Here is a 14,915-nt window from a genome sequence, read left to right as displayed (position 1 = left end):
GTTCATTTAATTGCCCCATTTTAATTGGTTGTTTGTTTTCTTGTTTTGAGTTCTTTGTATAATCTAGATACTAATTCTGTGATACATGTAAAATTAGCAAAGACTTTCTTCCATTCTGTAGGTTGTCTCTTCACATAACTCTTTGCTGTTCAGAAGCTTTTTAATTTCATGAAATTCTGTTTGATAGTTGTCAAAATTATTTCATGAACAAATACAGTCCTATTCAGAAAGTCCATGTCTAGGGCTATGTACTGAATTGCTTTTCCTCTTTTTCCTCTAAGACTATCAGTTACAGGTCTTACTTTAAATCTATTCATGAATATGGAGTTTATTTGAGGTCAAGGACAAAAACCTAATCAACCATTTGTGTGCATTTGCATATCCAGTTTTGTTAGCTCCATTCATTGAAAAGACCCCAATGTATACTTTTGATGTCAGAACTCAGGTAGCTATTGCTCTAAGGAATTTCTGGGTACTCCATTCTGCTCTTCTGACCTACTTGTCTCTTCTCTGCCAATGACATGCTGCTCATGTTGATATGGTTCTGGACTATAACTTAGAATCCAGGTATGGTGATACTTCCTGTAGAGCTCTTTTTGCTCATGATTTCCTTGTCTAGTGGGTATTCATATTTGTAAGTAACTTGTGCTTATTTGTGTATAGAAGCCAGGGATTAGTATTGAGTGGCTTCTACCTTATATATTGAGGAAAGGTCTCTTGCTTGAATACAGATTTCTCTGATTTGGCTAGTCTAGGTAGTCATCTTGCTCCCTTGTCACTGCCTAGAGAGTAAAGAACCAAGCAGGCCACCATAGCCTCCTGGCATTTCCTTTCTTTTCTTTTTGTTGTTGTTACTGTTGTTGCTGTCTCTTTATTTGACTTTAGCTTCGAGGTAATACTGACTTTGTAAAAACAGTTTGGTAACATTCTCTTAGTCTATTAGTGCAACTATTTGAAAAATAACTATTCTTTAAAAGGCTTGATAAATTTCAGCAGTGTTCCATCCAATACGGAAATTTTTAGATGGCAGGTATTTTTTTAATTATAATTATGGCTTAAATATTATTGCTTGCTTGCTATAAATATACTTCAATAGTTTATCACATTTGGTTTAATTTTGAAGGTTGTTCACATTTAGAATTTTATTCTTTTAAAAAGATTTTTCTGAATAGGGAGTGGATGTTTTTAAGATGTGCTTAATGATTTTTTCTGAATTTCAGTGGTATCTATTATAATAGTTTTTTACTTTTACCTCAAATTACATTAATTGTGTCTTGTCTCTATTTAATCTAGTTTGTCTAAGGGATTTTCAACTTTATTTATCATTACAAAGAACCAACTTTGATTTGTTGAGTAGTTTCTGTGTGTGTGTGTGTGTGTGTGTGTATGTGTGTGTGTGTGTGCCTACATGTGTGTTTGGTTTGGTGCATTGTTGCATTTGATTAATGTTTACTTGAACTTAGTTCTTTTTTCCATCTATTGATTTAAGATTTAGTTTGTTTTTGTGAAGCATGAGATGCACCATACTTATATGAGAATTCTCTTATCTTTTTAATATAAGTATTTTTAACTATAAAGTTTCCTCCAAGGAGAATTTTCATTATATCCCATAGTTTTGGATATGTGGTGCTTCATTTTTATTTGATTCTATAATCTTAAATTTTTCATTCTTGGTGTCTTTGATTTTCCATTCAGCATCCAATATTGAATTGTTTCATATCCATAAGATTGTGCATATTTTGTAGTTTCTCTTACTGTAGATTTCTAGTTTTATTTTATTGTTATCAGATAGAGCACTGGAAATTGTTTCAATTTCCCTATATTTGTTAATATTTCATGTTATGTAAGGAGAAAATTCTTGGATTGCTAAAAAGGCTATAAATTTTGAAGTGTGTTCTATAGATGTATGTTTAGTCCATTAGATCTACAATTATATATTACAATTATATATATATTATTGGATTTTTTTCTGCTTTAAGAGTGCAGAATGGAAAATTGAACTTTCCTGCTACTAGTGTTTCTTTATAGCTACTATTATGATTAACAAAGTTGGGAAATATTTTTGAAACACATATATGCTTAAAGTTACAATGTCCTATTAATGGATTGTTCCTGTAAATTATATAAAATAACTTTCATTTCTTCTAATTCCTTTTAGTTTGATATCTATTATTTTAGATAAGATGATGACAGTACACCTAATCAAACAAAATAATTGTGATACTATGATGGAAGTAGAATGATACACCTTTTAATAATAGGTCAGTAGGACAATTTGATAGTTCTTTCTGCTGTGTTTGTTGCAAGTTCTAGGCTCATAAAGGAGAGTAATCTATGTACCAACACATTTTAGTAGACATCCATTTGGTAGTTAACTTAGTTACTACAATAAGAGAAAATAAATTAGCCAAAACTTCCAAACTTATAAAAATTTTCTGCTTCATATAATGGGGGTATAAGAGAAAGGGTATAAAATGCTAAAAAGTAATACAACAAGAGTTTAAAACACATCAAGTAAAATGCAAGTAATTCTATGAAAATTTAAATAAAATAGAGGTTTTGAGAAATGAAAGACATTATTAAAGTCTTTTGGGAGTACATCATTATTGAACTAAAATATGAATAGGAAGAAGATAGTAAAACAAAAATGAACTGGGAAATTGATACAAAGAGGAAATTTAAGGCAGTCTTTGAGTTGAGAGTACTAAAAGTTAATGGAGTCATAAAAAGTTATAAAGTTGTAAAGAAAAAATATAGTATACAAGATGAAAACCTGCATTTTACCAGAGAACATATCAATCACTAATGTGTAAGGATATAATAATAAAACAACAAACTGAAAAACAAGAACAAGTACACCTCAAAGGGAAGCAGATTCATATACTTGTGCTTTCAACATTTAATTGCTCACCACTAGAATAGGGCAGGTCTAAAGGGCGTAACCTGTTGAAAGAGGGAGAGCAAATTTGAATAACTGATATGAGCAAATTTTGAGATTAACCAGAGAATTACAATGATTACAATTGGAACTGTAGCAGAAGAATAGATAACTTGATCCATAGCACAGAAGAAAGGGTCCAAAAGCTGATTCCCACAAAAATAATCAATTGATATTTGGCAAATGAAATGGAATAAAGAAAAGATGTTTTCAGCAAAGGAGGATGAAGCAACTAGGCATTCTCATGCTAAAAAAAATCAGTCAAACAAACAAAAACAAAAAAGAGTATTACCTAGTCACAGAACTTCTATTTTCATAAAATAGTTTAAATATATTTTAAAGGAAAATACAGAACACTAGAATTCTCAAACACAGAAAGAATATTAAGATAATCTGAGACTTACTTATGCTTTATTTTAACTATTTATTTATCTATCTATTTATTTATTTGGAAAGAGAAAATGAGGGAGAAAGGAGAGAGAGAGACAAAGATTGTGTGTTTACAGGTACTTGTATGCCACAGCACATATGTGCAGGTTAAAGAACAAGTGTTTGGGAATTGATTCTCTCCATCTACCTTGCTTGGAAGCTGGCTCTCTCTTGTTTCTGTCACCTTAGTTTGTACTCCGCACTAACTTGACAGCTTCTGGATAAATCTCCTGTCTCTACCTCTAGTCTTACTGTAGGAGTTCTAGCAATTACAGATGTGTAATTAAGCCCACACCCAACTTTTCATGTGGGTTCTGGAATCAATTTCAGGTCACCAGGGTTGTATGAGAAGTTACTTGACAAGCTGAAACATTTTCTTAGTAATGCTTTTTCAGATAAGATATCCAAGACATAATCCATGAGAGCAAGATTTGATATGCAGACCATTATTAAAATAAACAATAGTACCTTCTCTAAAGTATTTTCAAAGGCAACCTAGACTGTGGAAGAAGAATGAGGTAGGATTGCTACAGAAGGAACTCCTGGTTTAAAAAAAGACTGATGACCTCAACAGACACATCACCAAAAAAAAGACAGATACTCATCAAGGGAGTATATGGAGAGGCTCCACATTACACACCATTAGTGAATGTGAATTATAATATAATAATAAGATACCACTACACATCTTCTAAAATGGTTGAAATCTAAAACACTACATCTACCTGTAACAGAGAGTATGAGAAACACAGGCTAGTGTTCACTGGCTGTGGGAATGCAGCTGATAGAGCTGCTTGGAGAAAAGTTGGTCGTTTTTTTTTTTTTTTTTAGAAAACCAACAGTGTTCCTGCTATGTGGTCCAGCAATCCCACTATCTGATGTGTGATCAAATGAGTTGAAAATATACGTCCACACCTGACCCTATCCAAATAAGTTCACAGAGGCATTTAAAAATATTTTCAAGCCAGGCAGTGGTGGTGCACACCTTTAATCCCAGCACTTGGGAAACAGAGACAGATGGGTTTCTGAGTTCGAGGCCAGCCTAGTCTACAGAGTGAGTTCCTGGACAGCCAGGGCTACACAGAGAAACCCTGTCTCGAAAAAAACAAATATATGTATATATATATATTTTTTTTTTTCAAAACCTTGGAAGTTTTCCAGAATGCCTTGTCTTATGGTAAATACATATGTGAACACATATGTGTACACATATAGAATGGAATGTTGCTATATGGACGTGCACAAGAACTAAATATCCATGAGTGGACAGATAGAAAGACTGGATGTTATATAATTCTAACTTAACAGCAATCTGACGAATGCAAAACCAGGGAAAGGAAAGGCATTGAGCATGAGGATGGGAGCTGTGAATCAGGGAGAATTTTCTGGGAGGGAAACTCTTCCATATAATACAATATGGCATGGTGGCAAGCCCACATGATACACAGCACCAATGCTCCATTCTATGTGACTCATAAAGTTTATATGATTATTTACTGATGTGAGTGAGTGACTGCAACAAATGTACAACTCCGGAGACAGATATTGGTATTAAAAGAAACAGTATATGTGGAAGAGTGGATAATTGGGGCATATCTTTGACTGCTGCTCGGTTTTACTATGAATTAAAAACTACATAAAATAAAATAAAATATATTAAATATAATTGTGGAATGTGTCTTCAAGACTTTTTTTTTTTACTGTGAAACTAAATAAATAGATATGTCTAGCATTGGGAAATTCCATAGAGACTTGCTGACAATGCCTAGGAAATGATATGCAGGAAATAGTTGATGAGGTTTGTGACACTGAACAGATCCCTCTGGCAACAGGCAACAGTGTGGAGACCCATTTGGAAAAGGTGACTATACGAAGGGAGTGTATAGATGGACAGAATATTGTAGGAGAGAGGTGGCTGTGTCTTAGGGAAAATTGCTGTAGTGAAAGGAGTAAATACTTTGATATTTAGCAGTAGAGGTGGCAATCTTCTTGAGAAATTGAGCATCCTTCTGTGACACTCATTTGATAGGGCAGGCAAATTGATGATTACTGCATCTGTAAGTACAGATACTGTGGTCCCATTTACATGTTAACAAAGTTCTGCCTACAAAGTACAGCATGAATTGCCTCTGTCATTAAGCAGAGATTGAATATCCACAATGAGGGAAATTTCTTCTGACTTTGTAAATGGCTATGGGTGTTATTTGAATTTGACAAAAGGATTCACAGATCATGTGGTTTGCTCTCTTTGTCATTGAGTCTGCAAGCTAGTGAGCAATGTGGCCATTTATTCTGGAAGAAATAAGCACCCGACCAAATCAGAAGGCTGAGTAATGGCTCTTAGTAATATTCTCATCAGAACTCATTCTGGCATCAAGCTAAGTTCCCCAGACAAATTACCGAGTTTCACACATAAATTTTTCTTTTCCATATTCCTCCCAGCCAAAGCTTTATCCTAACTTACTTTAAATTTCTCTCCTGTTTTTCTTTTCTCCCATAAAATAAATGCCATTGCTTTCACCTCAGAGTGCCTTCTCCATTTTATTTTCTCATAACAAATTCTACTCAAGTCTCCAACAATGTATCTTGAACTGCAAATGAAGTTGGAGAAAAACATCATTTAGATGTTAAACTCTTTCAGAGAATTATCTCTTTTTCTTTCCACATGGTTTTAAAATCTGTCATTATGCCTGAAATATAATAGTATTTAGTAAATATTTGTTAAATAATTATATGAATGAATTAATGAATCTTAGATATACTTTATCACACCAGTTCCCTCCAACTCATGATCATATGTGCTGTTTCTTGTCAATCATTCATTCACGCTCCCAGGCTTCTTCTCCCAGACATGACTCATGGTAATAATGAAATGATAAATTAGATAATCGGCTGATATATTTTCTTATAATCTTTAAGGTCCCTAAGAACAAGGTCCATTGTGTCTCATTCACCACTAATCACTTGTACTTAATACATGGCTGCAACACAAAAGTACCTTTTTTGCAAATTAATAATGATATATAAAATAATTTGGCCAAATGAAGGCTACTGAATAAGTATAGGATTGCTGCTTCAGATTCACCCTGATACAGTAGCTAAGGAAATGACAGCCCAGAGAATTCCCGGGGCCTCTTTTATACCTGAGAAGAAGGCAGCGTCATGTTTCCATCTATGTCTCCTGATCCTGTGGCCTGTGCTTTGAAATGGAAACTCTGCTACACTGCACAATTTAAAACGTGATGTATTCATTTAAAGCACCAAAGATCACATTTTAGTAAGAGAAAGGGTTTGTAGTGGGAGATGAATCAATTCAGCCATATGGGAGAAATAGAAAAAAAAAAAAGAAGAAGAAGAAGAATGGTTGAAAAACTTCCTTTCACTTTATGCAATATGGATTGCCACAGGAATCAAATTTGGCACATGCTGTAAAGCAAAGAAAAAAATAGCTCACAATGGATGGAAAATATGACTTGCATGTTGTCTGTGCTGTTAAAATTCTGAAGAGGGTACCAGATGACTCATAGACTCAGGGCATGATGTTTGATGATAAGCTTTTTATACATTTATCCCTAGGCAGCTAAGAGGAGGACCTGAAAAATTAAAGTTGACCTCGGACATAATGAATGCATTAAACACTGAGGTGCCAGGCTGAGGTCGGGCAGCTTCCTTGAAGGAAGTAGATGTGTCTCAGGACATGCAGTCTCTAGACAGAGTCAGGGCAAGGAACTAGCCTGCTGGGCATAAAGCATTTACATCTGTGCAGCTCTGTCGCTTCTCTCTGAGGTTGATTCCCAACTTGCCTTCAGCAGTATCCCAAATTCAGAACCAAAGCCTTAATGCATGCCAATCAGACATGTGGCCTAAGAGCAGCCATTAGTCTCTGCCTCTGACTGGTACCAGCATCTAATAATAACAAATGAGTAATGGAACTTATGGAAGTGTAATTATGAGCTCCAACCCATTGTCCATATTCAAGTCTAACTAACTGCCATTTTCCCTGTGGCCCTACAAAACAAGATTCTGCATAAATACTTATCCTTCAGCCAGGTCCTCAGCACATACTTTCAGATCTCTGGGGAAATTTTTAAAAGGACTTTAAGACAATGGGTCACACAGTAGTCTTCTTGAAATCCTCACTCTGTGGGACTCATTTTGCCTATGTATGTAGTGGATGGGAAACAACCATCTCTGTAGGCAGCCTTGATCCATTATTGGATATTAACATCAGTAGAAAACACTTGCAAGTGAAAACTGACCTCCCTGTAGATTCAGCCATTTTGGCTTCTGTGGCCATGCAGAACTGCATGAATCCTTTACCCATCTTTATGTCACACTGAAGAAAAACTAACATGCTCCAAAGAGCACAAGGCTTGGAAGATGGTTCAACAGGCAAGAGCAGACAGGCAACATGACACTGCAGGCTCAGCAGGTCCTTCTCCAGTCATTTGCCTCCTCAGAATCATAGGCAACCTAACTCAAGCACTATGTTTGACTTCTTGTTAACTGGATAGCCTGTGATTTCCTTCCCTAGCTAAAAGGGGAAACCCCACTTTGCTTTATGAGATTACATTTTCTTCTGAATCCCTGGGGAGTATACAATGTTAAAATTTTTAATAAACTTCACACTCAGAGAACAATCCTTAGCAGCATTGTTCTCTTGAACCACCAAATATTTCTTAGAGTCATTTAAGTTTGACTACCATATAAAGATGTCTTCATTACATGCTTTTCTGGTTAATACTATTGTTGTTTCAGTCTGTCAATGGCAGCAATTAGAACGCTTATGATTCACACAGTGTATAATACTTGAAGAGGATTCATACTTTTCTGGGCTAAGCATTCTTATTTTTAGTCCTCATATGTCGAGATTCTGACCTTTTACTTGTGGTTAAATTCCACAAAGACACTTTCAGTCTGGATCCTAAGCAATAAGAAAAATACAGTTTTTGTTTTTGATGTACATATATCATAGATACATTTGCATACAGTCCATCCTCTGATCTCTCTCTCTCTCTCTCTCTCTCTCTCTCTCTCTCTCTCTCTCTCTCTCTCTTACATTTGCATAGAGTTCATCCTCTGATCTCTCTCTCTCCATCTCTCTCTCTCTCTCTCTCTCTCTCTCTCTCTCTCTCATCTGAAGTTCTTCCTGGATTTGTGTCTAAGTTAAACCAGGATTTTTTTGAATATCATATTTGACAGATGTAAACTTAACTCTTCTGTATTATTAGAATGTAATAAGACAAAGATAGTTGCTGTTAGATTTAAAAGAGTTTATATATATAAAGCACTTTGAATAATAAATTTAAAATGGAAAATTTAAAAAGGATGGAGTATTGAATTTTAAACATTTTAAGCTTTAAAACAATAACATGGGTGCCAGCCACAAAATAAGTAAGATCATAAGCTTTCATTTATATGAGGTACTGTAGTAGAGCAAGTGGAGGTCAAGAATAGGGAATGTGGAAACAGAAAATCATTAGTGAATTGGCATAGAGATTTAGAATTTAGAAGATAAAAAATGTTGTAGGTGACGATAGTGGCTATCCATTCGCATGGTTGGGACTAATTGACAGCATGACCAAGTCTGATCTTATATAGTATAAAAGCCTCAGACACACTTGTGAGGAGCTGCTTAGCCTCTGAGCACACCTATGAAGGAATGTGTTGGTTGGGTTAATTGAGGAAGAAAGCGATGATGGGGTGGCACCATTCCTTAGCCTTGGGTCCAGAACTGTCTAAAAGGCAGACAGCTAGGTAAGCACAGAACTGATCACTGCTCTCTGCTTTATGATACTGGATGCAAGGTGACCAGTGACTTCAAGCTCCTGATGGTTTGACTCCCCTTCTATGATGGACTATATCCTTGAATTATGAGAGAAAATAAACCATGTATCCCTGAGTTCCTTTTGTGATTGTATTTTATAACAGAAACATGAAAAGAAATTAAGACATCAGCAATATAAATTTTCTTAATATCCACAAACTGTACACTAAAATATAATGAAAAACAGAGGGTGGGTGGGTGACCAAATCTCTGACTAATGTTCTCAGGAGACTGAGGCAGCACTACTACGGATTCAATACCAATGTGAACTATATAAGGGCTGGTCACAAAAAATGATTTGAAGTTGAGTTGATATTAAAAGTTCAATTAAAATTAAAACCAGCTGGGCGGTGGTGGTGCACGCCTTTAATCCCAGCACTTGGGAGGCAGAGGCAGGTTGATTTCTGAGTTCGAGGCCACCCTGGTGAACAATTCCCAGAGCACACTGTCTTTCAAACACAATACATCCTCGCAGAGGCTGTGACAGCCAGCACAAGTGAGGAAGAAGTTCAAATCAGACAGAACTTCAGCACTTAGAAGGGAAAAACTACAGAGTCCTACCCCTCACTACCAAGTTATTTGTAATTGATAGCTGCTGGGAAAGAGAAACCCAGTTTTTCCCCCAGTGGAGTGTCAACACACTTATCAACTACAACCTTGGTTGGTCCCATACCCAGGAGTAGTTGGCCAATACGAAATAGATTTCATGAATTTTTGTGCACATTTTATTTTGTTTCAGTATTTTTTGTCTGTATGGATTCGTTTTGGTTTGTTTGTCTGTTTCAATTTTCCTTTGGAGATTCTTGTTATTTTTCTTGTCACTATTTGTTGAGAGACATATCATGAAGTTAGGTGGAGAGGGAGATACAGAGGATCTGAGAGATGTTGGGAGACACGAAAGAATATGATCAAAATATTTTGAATAAAAGCAACTTTATATAAATAATTTTTAAAAGTTCAAATAGTATTTTCTCAACATTTTATCCAGAAACACAATCTCTGCTCTGAGATGCTCCTTATTTTATTCCCAGTAAGCATTGTTAAAAGGTCTTATAAATTTTCAATTATCCAACTTAGAATTGATCTTGTTCTATTTAACAATATTCAGAAAGTATGTGTATCATTCTCTGTTTTGTATATAGCCCTGAATAGTGGAACATGCCTGAGTAGGAAGAATGTACATAGTAATTTAAGTCATGAGTGACTGATACTGTGAATGGGTGAATGAAAGAACACAACCTTGCACCACATTTGCCTGCACACTACATGCATAACCTGCTGCTTCTTAGATTTGCCTTGGGCAGTCATTTTTCCTTTCTAAAGGAGAGAGCACAGTGCCACTATTCCACAGTATTTGGAATCACTGCTCGCATCTAGAATGTCTCATTGCTGCAAGAGGCCTCATTTAATCCTCATATTACCTGTGGCTGTCGTGTTGTTCCCCATCTTGGAGATGAGAAAAGTCACATACAGGGCGAGCACTGAGATTTTTCTGCCCAAATCCCTTGCTCTTTCCTCCAAATGAGACTCTGAGCCTCTCAGTATCTGTGGTGTTGAAATGAAAGAAATATAAATGTTAGAGAAACACTAATCTCTTTTGACTTTATGTTTTTCTTTTCCTGGTTTTCATTTCTATGATATTATTTCTGAGAGATGAAGGGAAGCTAAGAAGCAGATGTGTGTATGTTTGTGTGTGTGTGTGTGTGTGTGTGTGTGTGAGAGAGAGAGAGAGAGAGAGAGAATGTGTGTGTGTGTGTGTGTGTGTGTGTGTGTGTGAGAGAGAGAGAGAGAGAGAGATTGGGTGTGGTTTTGTGTGTGTGTGTGTGTGTGTGTGTGTGTACATGTATGCACATATGTATGTAGAGAAAAAGAGACAGAGATGAACACAGACAGATAAAGAGAAAAACATAGACATACAAACATAAAGTGATTAGATTTTTTCTAATGTTTGTTTTTTGCCTTTGCTGTAGAGTTAATTAACTAAACTTTGACAACTTTTCCTATAATAGTCAATTCATTATCCTAACATTGAGTTGGGTACTTTCAGAAACTCTATAATCATATGGTGACATCTCCCTTATTTAGATGATGATTTTCCTTTTCATACACACACATATACACACACACATACACACACACATACGCACACATACACACACATACACATACACACATACACACACATACACATACACACATACACACACACACATACACACACACACACAGACATATATATATATATATATATATTATTCTGTAGTCATGCATATGTATATACAAGCAATCAATATTTTGGTATGTTATCTACTAAATTATAATTGTTTATAAGATATATATCTAAAGCCATATACATATAGGTAGATGATAGATAGATAGATAGATAGATAGATAGATAGATAGATAGATGATAAATAAATAGACACACACACTCAAATATATATTTGATTTAATTCACTTGTCCTGATGATCTACAGTGGGGAAGTAGATGTCATTTGTTATTGTGAAAATTTTATAGCTATAAATCTAACTTAACTTAGTAGGAATTATAGAACCTTAAATATTGGAAAGAGCCTTAGAGGTCATTACGTTGAAAAGCCAGCTGAATAAAACTTGCCTCAAGAGCTTGGTAAAAATACAGATATTACAACCCAGACCATAAATTTAGATTTAGTAGGTATGGAAAAATACCCAGAAATTAGTACTTTTATGAATGTCTCCAAGGTATTCTGATGCACAGCCAAGCCCAAGAAGCCATGAAATATAGACTAGCAGTTTCCAAATGTTATTAAATCAGTAGGAGACATTTTTTACCTTTTACTTAGAACCAAAATATATGAGACAAACAGCAGACCTGTTCTAATTGATGGGAAGATGTAGGGGATGTCAACTCCCCTTCCTCCCTGCACCACCATGAGCACTGAGAAATAGTTTAAAAACAACTAACACAAGGCAAATCCTCCCCAGTGCTACTAAAAGATGTTCATTCTATGAAATAATGACATTAAGACCCCCTATTTATAAACAGGTTCACTGTTGAGATGTACAGTTATTTATTAGGCAGTAATATTTCATACCCTGAGTTACTCTGGCAAGTTTCTCAACAAAACTGAATGGTTTGATTATATAAAGCCAAAATTCTTTCTGGTATAAGCACAACATTTGGTCTTTCATTTCATTTTTAGTTTGTCCCATTCTAATTACCATCTTTCTATACTTTCCTAAGGCTACATTCTTCCCTGACAGACATATAAGAAGTAATATTTAGATTGTATAATATTTTTCAAGAAGTCCTGTAGTACAACAAATTTAAGCTTATCCCAAACTAGCTTACAAATAGAGGGGATTCAAACTATAGTCATTTTATTTGGCTTTGACAGTTTCTTGGAGGGGTGACTCTAATCTACTCTTCTAACTGCTAGCCTGGTTACCTTCCCTGAAGCATACCCCAGATACTTGTTGTTTCTCTTGGTCATGTGTTTATGATCCATTTCCCCTCGTGGTGTCTTCCTCCTTTATCTCTCTCAGCTATCCTCCTCCTTCTATCCTCTCTCTTCTCCACCAAGGTCACTCCAAATCCACCTATGGCAATTCCCTCCAATAATTGGTTGTAATCAATTTTATTTAACCAATAGTTTTAAATCAAGGAAGGTTTGTGTACAAAAAATCTTATAAACATGAAAAGTCACTCCTAGGTCTTGACTTTCAGGTACAGAATTTAGCATTACAATACATAGCAACAGACCAAACATCAACAAAATCCCATTTAAATTATAAAATAATAATCTCTTCAACAATAAATTAAATAGGAAACTGATTTACTTGTATTATCTCTTGATGGATTTGATCAATGACTTTAAAATCCTGTGTATTATGTAGTATTTGCAAAATGTACTAGAGTACATCAATACTAAAATATGAAAAATTTCAAATTATTATATATATGTTTATTTGATCATTAAAGACTTTAAAGGAAAGAAGAGGAATAAAACATCTGAAAGTCAATATTATTCCCCTGAACCTCAAAGTAGCTTAATTATCATTATGTTGGAGATCTGATTCAAAAAAAGAAATCTTGATGTAAACCTCTGGCCTTCATAGGCCAATATGGTCAAGTTAGCACACACATACATATGCATACATACCAGAGAAGGGAGGGAATGTCATGCACAAATATCCACATTAACCAATGAGGCATCAGTTATTTGGCAGAAATACCATTTACTTTATAAATGGTATTGATAAAAATAACCTTCATGTGTATGGTGGTTTGAATGTGAATCCCTCCCCCATAACCTAATATATTTGAGTCATCAGTTTGAAATGTTGTGGAATTAGGAAGTGTGGCCTTGTCAAAGGAACAGTATGTGAGCTTTCAATTGTTCCTTTAGTCTGCCATCATGGACACAAAAATTGAAACTACAATCACCATTCAACTATTTCTTTTACAAATTGCATTGGTTGTAGTGGTCATAGTGTTTTATTACAGGAGCAGAAAAGTAAGATAGAAGTTGGTACCAGGGAGTGGACTATTGTTGATACAGGCCTAATTATGCTATATTTTGTGAGTAATGTGGAAACTTTTGGACTTTGGATTAGGAAAGTACTTGACTACTCCTAGCAGAGCTTAATGGGCCATCTTAGTAGAGTCTTGGAAGATTGAAAGGTATACAGATTGTGAAGTCCCTGCTCAAGACATTTCAAAGGGGAAAAGTATTGGCAATTGAGCTATAGACCATTCTTGTGACACTTTGATAAAGAATGTGGTGGATTATTGCCATTGTCATAGGAATTTGCTTGGAGGTAAATTTAACAGTAATGGAATAATATCTTTGGTAGAGGACACTTCAAGACAAACTACAATGAAAAAGACCAAATGAAACAAAAGGAAGTTCAAAATATACAATTTAAAGTGGAAAAGTACAAGAGAACAAACACATCAAGAAATTTAAAGTTGGAGCCAATGCTGAAAGAAATGGCAGGATTAAGAGAGGCCTGATATGGTCTGAAAGGAATATAGGATTAACACCTGAAGATAACACCCCACTCAAATTTAACTTCCCAAACCAGTACAGTCAACTAAAGATGAAGTTCAAATGGATGAGCTTACCATGGACATTCTATATTGAAACCATAAAACCACTGACTAGGTAAATAGTCAATTGTAAGCAAATACTGTAGAGTAAATCTAAGTATAACACTATGGTCACTGGATAGGCAATGCCTTCCATGGTAAGAGAATGAAATACTGTAGGTCCTATCAGATTTTGTGAATAATAAATTTAAATATTGATAATTTGACAGTAACAAACAGAAAAATATAAATAGATGACACATGGATAGGGGATAGACATTTAGACAGATAGACAGATAGACAGATAGACAGATAGACAGACAGACAGATAGATAGAAGATAGAGAGACAGAAATTCTACTAGTAAAGTTCTTGTCTATAAGAAGAGAAACAGGGAGATTGTAATATATGAAGTAGAGGAGAAATTTACTGGAAAGACATCATCTCCTGAAAGAACTCAGAAGAAGCATCTGAAAGAACTACAGACATGGAAAAGAACTGACCTATGAACAGCTATTCTACATATTGCCAGGCTTTCACAGCCTGCTCAGGAATCTCTGTCCATCTCAGTGGCACTGAACACTGCTTTCCAAACTACTCAGCTTTTAAGATGCTATTTCAGCAGTGCAAACCTTTTTTTTTTTTTTT

General features: G+C 35.2%; 1 long non-coding RNA gene across 1 annotated transcript in view; it reads right to left on the bottom strand.

The window, feature by feature from the left end:
- Positions 1 to 9,968: 9,968 nt before the first annotated feature.
- Positions 9,969 to 14,915, bottom strand: part of LOC116094261 — a 6,164-nt gene continuing 1,217 nt past the window's right edge. The window contains exons 2-3 of the long non-coding RNA XR_004120014.1: positions 10,616 to 10,739; positions 9,969 to 10,069 (exon numbers count right to left, since the gene is read on the bottom strand). This is a non-coding gene — a long non-coding RNA (uncharacterized LOC116094261). The remainder of the gene's footprint in view (positions 10,070 to 10,615; positions 10,740 to 14,915) is intronic.

Source organism: Mastomys coucha, unplaced genomic scaffold, assembly GCF_008632895.1.
Source record: "Mastomys coucha isolate ucsf_1 unplaced genomic scaffold, UCSF_Mcou_1 pScaffold16, whole genome shotgun sequence".
In the NCBI taxonomy this organism is placed as follows: domain Eukaryota; kingdom Metazoa; phylum Chordata; class Mammalia; order Rodentia; family Muridae; genus Mastomys; species Mastomys coucha.
Note: the sequence above shows the minus strand (reverse complement) of the source record. Positions and strands in the feature narration are given on the sequence as shown.